The 11,588-nt window shown below is 31.8% G+C and overlaps 1 long non-coding RNA gene across 4 annotated transcripts in view; it reads right to left on the reverse strand.

Moving 5' to 3' along the window:
• The window catches only part of LOC105326409 (uncharacterized), a 31,756-nt gene extending 22,294 nt beyond the window's left edge, over positions 1-9,462 (reverse strand). For all 4 annotated transcript variants that reach the window (XR_010710029.1, XR_010710028.1, XR_010710030.1 and 1 more), the window contains exons 1-3: positions 8,285-9,462; positions 7,782-8,033; positions 1,021-4,934 (exon numbers count right to left, since the gene is read on the reverse strand). This is a non-coding gene — a long non-coding RNA (uncharacterized lncRNA). The remainder of the gene's footprint in view (positions 1-1,020; positions 4,935-7,781; positions 8,034-8,284) is intronic.
• Positions 9,463-11,588: the final 2,126 nt, after the last annotated feature.

The following is an 11,588-nucleotide window of genomic DNA, read 5'->3' on the forward strand; positions in this document are numbered from 1 at the left end:
TTCCTTTGATGTAACTATTTGTAAATTTCCTTATTGACTTTTTAAACTACTTTATCACTTATCGTTCGCTATTAAAATACAAATTATAAAGGAAAAACCAATCACTATAAGGATATTAGAATATTCCAGAAAACCTTATCAATCATTTGATTGAGTTTCCAGTTTCAAAATGCTAATAAAGTCTTGTTTTTTACGGCAGATTTAGAGATGATGGCTTCATCATTTTTAATGATTCTAAGACTGAGATTCTGGAGTTCTTTGAATTTGACAATCGATGCCACCCGCATTTAAAATTCACTTTTGAAATCTCTGTTGATTCAGTGAACTTTTTAGACACAGCAGTGTATAAAGGAAGACAATTCCAAGAACTTAACAAACTAGATATCAAATCATACTTTAAACCAACAAACTATTTCTAGTATCTACACAGGGAGAGCTCTCACAACCCAGCGGTATTCAAAGGTTTTATTAAGGGTGAATATATAAGTCAACAATTTTAAATCCACATTTCTTGATGCTGATTCCACAAAAGATTCAGCTTTCCTTTTGAGTTTTTGAGAAGGTTTTTAAAATGTTGTTAACATTTTTCAACAATTCCTAATAACCCCCACTTTAAAAAGGCGTGATCTTTATTTATATAAATCTTGATTGAAATTTGTCAATGGTTCCAAAGAAGTTGAAAAAGGGAAAAATAAACTGACAGACCGACAGACAAACAAACAGACGTTAGACAAAATGTGATCAAAAAAGCTCATCTGAGCTTTCAGCCCCGTTAACATTATTGTAAACAAGTATGCTTTGAACTTCATGTATATTAACTCACATTAAATCTAGTAAAGGCTTTAATACATATCCTAGATATGAAAAACATATTTGTTTACTGAATAAAGTACAAAGAGCCCATTCAAAGAGTAACATATACCTAAATGGACATCTATACGTCAAAGACAGTGCATATGAAAGAAATATACTGTTCATAACTCTATATTTAATATTTAAAGAAATAGAAAAAACACGTACACCGTGGGGTCTCTTTATCGCCAAGAAAATATAGGAACGTAGTTCCGAGAGTTTGTGCATGACGTTTGTGGAACTGAAATAACTCTGTATCTCTGAACCGGTTATGTACATGTATAAATAGATCCGGATTTAAACTGAACATAATAAATAATTCCGGAATGATTCCAGAACACTCCCCACCTAATATTGTCACAATAATACCCCTTATTTAAAAATGTAACAAGATAAGACAAAATAATACATTTGAGATAAAAAACATGTTATCAATTTTCAGCCAAAATCAAATGGTGCAGTGTCTAGATAACACCACCTAAAATATACATGTTAAAATGTATGACTGTCATAAAATTGATCATCACTTTATGCCTAATTTAATTGTTCACAATGTCATCATTTACACTGAATATAAAATAAATGTTCAACAATAAACATTTATTGAATGAGGTATCTAAGTTAACTGATAAGTCTCATATAAGTACATTTTTTCTTATTCTCAATAAGCTTCTTCAACAAATCCAACAGGCCACTAACATCGCGCTACATCTTTATCTTTATTAACACAACATCCCCGGCTTTAAGGTTTGGTGTTTCAGAAATCCACTTAGGCGAGACTGTAAAGTATGGAGAAACTGATCATTCCACCGATTCCGAAAGAAATCGGAAAGTAATTGTACCTGTCTCTACTGTTCTTCATAAAGATCACGGATGTTAACAATCACACAGGTAGAGAAATTTCATGATATTTTTTAATTCGATAGTATTGCAGGGCTCAACACAAAGGCATACCTGGATCTCTTGATATTGTTGGAATCGGGTAGAATTGATGATTGTGGTGACTTCGGCCATCAGGGTAAAAAAACTTTGGTCATAATATCCTAATTGTAGAACATCCAAGATACGCTGCGCCACTTATATAATCCTTTCCCCAATTTCTTCCATGTGGGAAGAGTGAGCGACGTTAAAATCCACTTTATCATAGACTGGTCCAGAAAATTCTTTACTGGACCTTGCATCACTTCTGTGTTAAGATCTTTTGTAGCTTCAAAGAAGTTTGTGCCACGGTCAGATCGCAGTTTTCTAACATTTCCACGGATGGCAATTTTTTTTCGTAATGATTGATGTATTATGAGCTTGACATGGATTCCATCAACTTTTATATGATAAGCTCTTGTCGTCAAACACGTAAACATTATAGCCCATCGATTGCTTTCAGCTCCTCTGGTTTTACGTGTCACAATCGACCAGGGGCCAAAGGTATCCACACCTATGGCACTAAACGGAGGTCCTGGAGTTACACTAGAAGATGGTAAATTTGCCATCCTCTAAGACATCAAGTTCCCACGTAATCTCTTATACACAATACACTTATGAATCACTGTTTAAATCAGTTCCCTCACACCAGTCACCCAGAAGCCATTGTTCCTTATGTGCCTCCCCTGATGAGCACCTGTTTTTATGGACATGTAGCAGAATATAGTTTGCAACATGCGATTTCCTAAGAAAATTTTCTTTGTTCAATTGGAAACACACTAAGGTTCAATCTGCCTCCAATTCTCATAATACCTCCCTGATCCAAATATTGGCGTAGATTCCGTCATGAGCTGTCACCGTGGTTACGGTTTCTGGTCTTGTAAACGCAAGTCTTTCTCTTTCTTACAAAAAAGTTTTCTGTGTTTCTTTCACTTTGTTTTATGGCTAAAAAAGCAAATATCGTATACTTTCATTTTCAACCAACTGTTTAAGAACTGTAATTGTAAATAATAAAATATTTCATGTAGAAAATCTCTCAAAACGATGTGTTAGGTCTGCAGTCTTTGACACTATCTTGTTTTATCTTCATGAAGGTACACGAGTAGAAAGTATTCTTCTTCAGGGTCTTTACTGATCTGCAGAAATGCAGGTCCTCTTAGTCTATAACAGATCATGTCTAAAGATGTACTTAATCCGTGTGATTTTTCATCAGCTGGGTTGTCATCTGATTTTACATAATTCCACTGCGAAGGGCTTGAAGAGCGTAAATTGCGTACAATTGGCTACGTAGTTGTAAAAATTGGTATGATAATTGATGTAACCAAGCACAGTCTTGCTGTCGGAATACAATGTGTTGACAAATGAAATGTTTAAATGCTTCTTAACTGTTTGTGCTATTTTAACTGCCATAAGAACGGTGCAAAGTTCTAATCTTGGCATTGAATGTCCATTGAAAGTGACCAATTTGACTTTACCAAACTCAAATGATACTTCATTCATCATAACATATGGTGCTTTGATGTACAACACTGCAGACACTGTTTGTTGGAGGCAACTCAAAATACACGAAACTTTACATGGTCACAAAGGCTCAAGGTTTTATGATATATATTCCAGGAACGGAAACGTTCTTAAGTGATGAAATTGACCTTTTCCAAGATCCCCATGAATTTGAATTAGGTTTGCATCGATTTAAAATATACATTGTACTCGATTAAGTCTTGCCTTGTTTTTTTAAATGTGGGGGTACATGTGTTTCTAGTATTATATAGGTAAAATGAAAGGAAACCTATGCATTTTTCGTGTTAATCTGGTCTTTTATACATTTATACTCATAACTCAATTCAGAAATTATTAACCCAACAATTATGTAAATAGGGCCCTATCTTAATGCAAAGAACCTTTTTTTTAAAGTAGACATGCTTTTGTTTATAATCATCCATCTTAATGATAATTTTGTAGAAACACTTGGTAATTGTCAAAACATTGTTAAATGTACATAGGCAATTATTGTCAGGTTTTCTTTGTATCAAGCAAAATATCTCCTTTAGTCAGAGTGCATGTTTAAGTTCTAAATAAAATTGAAATAAACGACAATAATGATAACAGGTTATTCCAAGGGTCGTAGGCATGATCACGTTTTTGGTCAAAATGATATTTCCATTTTAAATGTTTACAATGATTCAGTAAGGCATTTCTAATATTCGTGATATACGCAAAACACATAGCTCACATGTCTCTGTCATGTAAACAACGTTTTTGAACACATTTGGAATGTTGATGTAAAAATTCTAGTTTAAGACCTTTAATGAATGAGATGATTGCCAAGAACTATTCATTTATGCTTAAAACAAATTAGAAAGAATAAAATCAACTTGACAAAGACCTGTTACCGGTTTATGGAACATATATAAACAAAAAACTGGGTACAAGTCTTGTCTATTTGATGAAGAGTTTTTGAACTCTGTATCTTGCTTATAACTCTTTGACTGATATTCAAAATTCTGTTGATCATTAGAAATGCATTTCTAAACCATTGTAAACAATAGAATGAAAACAAAAATTAATCAGAATTGTGACTATACCCCTTTAAATATACGGATACCTACGTATGACCAACATTATCTTTACATTGTATTAAATGTAGTTCGAAATATAAGCCGTGTATTTTAGTCAATGCAGTACCCAACTACTAATAAAATCTTAATTTTTGAAAGTATATATTATATATGACACTATCTAGTTATTTATTTTTATATTAATTTGGAGTGTAAAACAGTTTTAAAATTAAACTTTTCCTTAAGTGTTGGACAAAAAACACCCTGCCATATGTTTCAATATCATTGCACAGATGTCACAAATTAAAATATGGTTTATTTTGAAGTTTATGAAAATTAATTTTACCAAAACATAGAGAAGTCATATAACGCAAACGTCTATTGTTTCAATCAAAATGTTATAAATGTTTGTTTTTGCAATACAAAACATCACTAAAAAAATATTGGCAATCCTTGATATGAACAGAAAAAATACAAGAACCTCAAATATAAATGTGATTTGGCTGTGTTTCCCAAGGACAATTCTGGAACTTCAAAAATCAAAGAACGGACGGCAAAAACAAATTCCATATTGAGCAGCAACAGTGCAAAATTCCACAGGTTTTTCTGTAAACAAAAATAATAAAAATAAATATTGAAAAATGAAGGTACCATTAAATTTTGACCATAAAAGTATAAGAACACAATATATGTATTAAACAAAATTTCTAACGCTCCACCTTTGTTTCTATATTTATAAACTTTAACATAACTTTGTAAGTCGTTGCCACCAGCAACTACTGATTAAATTGCTTAACTGTTTATGTCAAAAAATTATAATCGAGTAAGTTATTACTAGACCATGATCGTTTTTGTTGAAAGGCGTAAAACTCGTGTTCTGTATGTTTTTCGGATGTGTTTTTCGAATCAATGCAATTAGATTAATATCCTACTTTTAGCTGATAAACATAAAATCAATGAAAGAAAACATAAAATCAATGGAAGAAAATGCGGCGCATGTCTTCTTAAGAACCTTCAAGATCAGTTGACATGGTCAAAGGCGTGGTTCACATTTGGTTTCTTTTCTTTATTTACTTCAAACCTTTAAAACTGATGTTCTAAACAATAAAATAGTTATTCCTGATTCATGATATTCAACATAGATCGCTACATTTTTAACAGCTGCCACAAAATCATTCTGAGGCCTGACAGGAAGTTAAATGCAACCTGAAGAGTTAAATACTCACCATGAAGTCCAAAGTATCACTAAACAACACGTCAAGATAACCGCTACATTATGAAATGTCACCTGCATGGCACATTTAAAACACATCAACGGCCTTTATAAACGGTACGATAACAAGCTAGGAATAAGAAAGTTACTAAGGATCCGAATTTCAAAGAACTAGACTACATAAACAAAAGAAATAATCTCCCACAAAGTTTTTGTATTCAAATGTGGGATCACTATTAGGTGTTATTATCAATGCAGATGGGGAATGCACGAGGTATTAATATTGTGATTTTTATATCATATGGCATCTGTACCCTCTTGGTCTATTCATAAAGCCCTTTAACAATTTTGATTGATTTTTGGGAGTTGATTTTAATCAACTCTCCTATGCAGTTACTCTGACAAACCGAAAGTGAAACAGTGTTTAGACCAAAGTACAAATCATCGCCGCTGACAAGACTTAGTTCTTGAAAATAATTGATAAATTCGAAATAATGTACGCTTAAGCTTTTTTTCAAGGAAACTTATTTATAAATACCTAAAAAATAGCCAGATTTTAAATGGTAGGAAGGATTTAGATATTTTTTGGAGTCGTATGTATCCTTAAGGACGTTGTTTACTCAGGGTCTGAATTCTCAAATCAGGATTGTTTAAAAGTTCAATTTCATGAGTAAAATTTGTTTTAAATACAAAAAGTATTTATGAAATAAATTATTATTGACATAACAATCGATATTTTTACTAAATTATCAAATTAGGCTCTGACACATGTTGACTTTTAGCAAAACAGAGGAAATTCGGACTAAATTTTTCAGATTTCGTTTTTCACTGAAATTTTTTTGGTAGTACTATAATATTAAAAGTTAAGATTTTATTTGTTAGACAACATAATTTTGCACATTTTCTGTTGGTTTTATCTTGCTTTTTTGTTTAGATTACCGTATAGCACACACAACAAAAATATTGAAAAATGCTTAAAAATGATAAAAGACACCATATCTCAAAATTTTAATCATTGACCTCATATAAATTTTATGCCAGCAGAGAAAGGTCAATATACTGAGTTTATTACTATAAATGTTTTAGCATTATCATCATTCAGTTTTTTGATATATTGAATCAAAAATGGGTAGTATTTTGAAAACTGATAGAGGAAATTCGGACTAGAATATCTTTAAAAAGTGTGAATGAAAACTGAATGCTTTGTATCCATTTAATGTCACTACCATTCATAAACTGTATTTCATTTGTTAAACAGTTAAGCAATTTGTATTATTTTCACAATTAAGAAAATTTTAATCATAGTGTAAAATTTTTATGCATTTTTCTTAAATTTTCAAAAAAATATTCAATGGCCATTAACTCAAAAAGTAGGTCATTGACCTACTTTTTTGAAAGTGAAGAATAACACTACCATGTAAGGTCTATAACACACAATAGTTGGTTTTTCGTTATCATCAGTGGAATTTTTTTATATTCTGAGTAAACGTCATCCTTAAGCCAGAGTTCAATATAGTCTCGTTCAATTCGACGCTCGACTGTCTCCGTAAATCTCCAACAAGCAGAGAGTCTCTCTTTCTTGTCGGAGATTAACGGCGACAGCCGAGCGTTTGGGTGAACGAGACGAGAGTTCAATATTGCCTGGATCTCTAAATTTTCCAGAAATATATTTATCACGGATACATAGTTTGATTGAATTAAATAAATGGTATCTTTAAATATTACTTAACATGATTCAAATGGGGTTTTATCAACATTCTTGTGTCGAAAAAGTCCGAAAATTCATATTATAAAAATGTGCGTAATTCAAATTCAGATTAGAAACTACCTGCACTTGTCATGCAAAATAACATATCATTGAATTTTAAATAAATAAACATCGATAAAATCAACTCCCGTCAGTTCTTCGATATTTTGATTTAAAAATTGCTTTGTTATTCTTCACTCTCAATATCTATTCATCGTAATGTTCAAAATAATAAGAATCAGGAACAGTGTAATACAAACACTTTGACAAAATTTGACAAAACTCCTGAAGATTACACTTAAACCGATGGAATTTTAAATCGGTTTTCTGTTGTCTTTTATTATTTATTTTTTGTGTAGATTAACTTAACTCATTTTCAAGGTAATAAAGGAATATATATATATATATATATATATATATATATATATATATATATATATATATATATATATATATATATATATATATATATATATATATGTTCCTTTATTACCTTGCACGTTCCTTCTCATACAACATGGACTTCGATTGGCCCAAAGACAAGGAGGTATAGTGTATGTAACACGATCAGCACTTTGTTTCCACCGCTTGATGTTCTCTCGACAATTCTTTGAACGTATCTCGTATTCACGTTTTCGCTTAGCATCGTTCTTTAGGAATGCTTGACCTGGGTGTGGCATAACATTACCAACATTGGTAGCTCTATTTGACTGACAACAGCACGACGATAGAATTACTTCGGAACCTAAATGAGAAAAGAAAATAATTATATTGTTTTCTTTTTTTTATTATAAAAAAATTAATACAATTTCGAACGTTACAGATAAGCAAAATTAAAATAGAGTCCTTTAAAATGTCGCTATTTACAGAAGGCACCCGTGAAATTAGGTTAATAAGGAAACTTTGATTTTATTTTATTTTATTCTTAATATGTTAAATAATTAACAAAAAGGTTTTGAAGCGTTGCATTTTATTTTTTTAAGTTATTGCTTTTACCAGCCAGAACGTCGTGTCTTTTGATATATCTGTATGCACATATCCTATTTGACTTGTCCTTTGCTCGAATCCAGAGAAGATGCGCATCGAAATCGAACATCAGGCCGGATGGGCACGCGCCATTTGGTGTTGTTAAAAGGTAACATAAAAACTGACCATATTGGTTAAGCATATGAACAGCAGAGTCAAATGAGTCAGAAACCAGTATATGTAATAAAGAGTCTGTACATATCCCCTTTGCCCGGATCTGAAAACCGGATTCAGACTCTTTGTATGAAAACCGATGTCGTCCCGAACGATCCATCCCCAAAACACCACAGAGAAGCCCAGCCACAATGATATCGCCATTAATGTTTTCTGTTATTAAAGTAGGACAGCAATTTTCAATTTGGCCAATGATCTGGGGTTGATTTCGCGACTGAAGTTTTTCCGTGATATTGTACCTTTTTATAATGCATGTGTTTGTATCGTAGTTCCACATCCCTATGATTAAATCTCCAGTCAAAGGTGAACAGTAAACACAATGTGCACGGCAGGAAAAGCTTGACAATATGGTTAATTGACTTTTTAAATTTCTATTTTTTGATAACCTTTGAATTGTCCCATTTCTATCGAAGTAAATTAGATTTTTTTCTTTAGTAACAGTGTGTGTACCGTAGCAATGGTAATATCTTCCTATATTGTCATCAATTTGAAACAAGATTTCGCCTTTTGTGTTTATTAAAACGAGATTGTCTTCGACATATAGCAATATATGGTCTGGGGACTGAATGGACATGTGTGAATCTATAAACCTGAACGTTTTGAACTCGAACTCTTTTTCCAATACGTGTTCGTGCATAATTTCTAACAAAAGCTCACTCCCCAATTGTCGCGCCATAAAAGTCAATGTTTGAATTACTTTCACAATAGTCGGTCCCTCAGAAAGAGACACACGACCATGGCTTTTGAGATTTAGACAACAATGGTTCTTGGTACTTAACATCTTTTTAACATATGCTAAAGATCTAAGTGATTTGTTTACAGACTGTTCATAAATTAGTTCGAATCTTTGAATCCGGGCAATATGGCGTTGCACTTTCCTCTTTTGTACCGAACATCGATGTTCAAATTTGACGGTATTACATCTTACATTTTCCTCAATTTTCTCAATAATCTTAGTCATAAAACTTGTTTCTGTTTCAAACAAGGACTGCTTTGTCTGTCGGCAGGCTTTTATATCGTCTTTTATGTAGGCTAATAGAACATGTCTTTTATAAAGGGCTTCACCTTTGATGTTGTTAATTGTTTCCCTATGCTGAACTAATTTCCTGTTGACTTCTGTTAAAATGTCTATTTTTTCATGCAGTTCATGTTCAGTACATTCCTGGCAAACAGGAATTTTGCATTCTCCACACACAACATTGTAAACGTTGGCTGGATGTCTTTTGCAGGTTTCAATTCGAGGTTGGAAAGTTGGTGTGACCTGGGTGATCATAACATGATTTTTGGTATCTAAATCTAAGTAATGTTTTTCTTTGCACATAGCACATAAATCTTTCGTGCACTCTTTGCAGTGATATTCTTTCACTCGTTTACATTGAAAACAATGTCGTATTTTACATAATTGTGGATTAGCATGTGAGACATCCATGATGTAAACTGTCCCGATTGCCTTAAATTGAAAATAAAAATATAGCATTATAGTGAGAAATAATCCCCCAAAATTTAATTTTTTTAATCTCCACGGTCTCAATCTTCCTTATCAGGTGTAATGAGTAGTTTTGATTTCGGTTTTCTTTTGTTAAAAGTGTGGAATTGTTTGTGCCACACCTTTTGCATATTTTAAATGTACTTCAGGTACATGTATGCAGTCTTAAAATTTATCTGGCCTTAAAAAATGTTATCGTGTTTTCATACTGGTAAACAGGTAATAAATATTTTTTATTTTATTTTTTTACTTTCGTTTTAAAACTATTTTAGAGATATTGGGTCATTGGGGTATGGTTTTATTTAACTCATATTTTTTTTTAATGTAGTACACGTGAACTGTGGGATATTTTACTATGAGTACTGGTGGGTTACTGTAAACCCGCAAGATACATTCTCCAGTGTTCTTCCTTGTTGTTCACGAGATATCGATTTTTACAATGTTTTATGGTGAAAAAAGGGGAAATCTTTCTGGAATACCAAAGATTGTTTCCTGTTTTATTGAAACAATAAATAATGTTCATTTTTATTCTTAACATCATCTAAATCAAGGCAAGGAAGCAAATCTATACCTAAAAAAGTTTTGTAGAAAAGTAAAATAGAAGGTAAATATCCGGTAGGTTATTTTTGTGATTCAATTGTGGTGGGTCCCTTTTTCTTAAACAGATGTGAACCAAGCAGTATACTATAGTTAAAATTAAAATAATTACCCAACTCCTTGGCAATCTCGCTCTCTTAAAACCAATTTTATAGTAAGGCAAAGTACCTCTTTTGAGATTTTCTATGTTAAAATTTAATTGCAAGGGTACATTTTGAATTTGAAAAAGGAAAGTACAGTAACATGCAATTTAATTGTATACCCTGACATTCAGTTTTTTGGTGTTTAAAATTTGTTTATACTTCTTTTCTGGTGGCCATTATTAGATTATATATAGTCTATGAGTTCTATTAGAAGATATAGGAAAACATTTTTATTTTAAAGTTAAAGTTAATTCAATGTTTCTTTACCAAATAAAAGTTTATAGCTCATTTTTTATAATAGTTTTCACATCTGAGGCGGGTCGGATGGTTAATTTGTTAACCACCGAGCTTCCTTAACCGGGTCAGTTAATCTGATGCGTGTCGAACTTCAATGTATCTGACATTCAACGTGGGTATTTTATTATATTTAGTTATCTTTTTAGTAACGTGAGTCAGGTTTACTTCAAGTATTAATCACAGAATAATACTTGTCACATTTATTTGTAAGACTTTCGGTCACTGTCCAAAGTCTATCAATAATTTTCGAGGTTGTTGTAAATAATGCTTTTTTAACACAATGAACTACTAAATTATCTGGAATTGTGGTGTGCGAGCCAAAATTCATGGCAGAATGTCTTTTTAAAACTCATTATAAGAAATGTTGATGCTGAAAAATGATTTTTTATGCTTTTTTAAAATGATTTTTAAGTTTTAAGATGTATTTTCATTAGTTTATATTTTTCACCAGCAACAATTATAACTTTTTTGTACGGATATACAGGTTTCTAAAGAACTTTTCTCGCATGGTTAAGTACGATTATTTTTTGTTTTTTTAAAAGGTTTTATTTATGATAACTAATATAAAATAATAGCA

This window comes from Magallana gigas, chromosome 10, assembly GCF_963853765.1.
Source record: "Magallana gigas chromosome 10, xbMagGiga1.1, whole genome shotgun sequence".
In the NCBI taxonomy this organism is placed as follows: domain Eukaryota; kingdom Metazoa; phylum Mollusca; class Bivalvia; order Ostreida; family Ostreidae; genus Magallana; species Magallana gigas.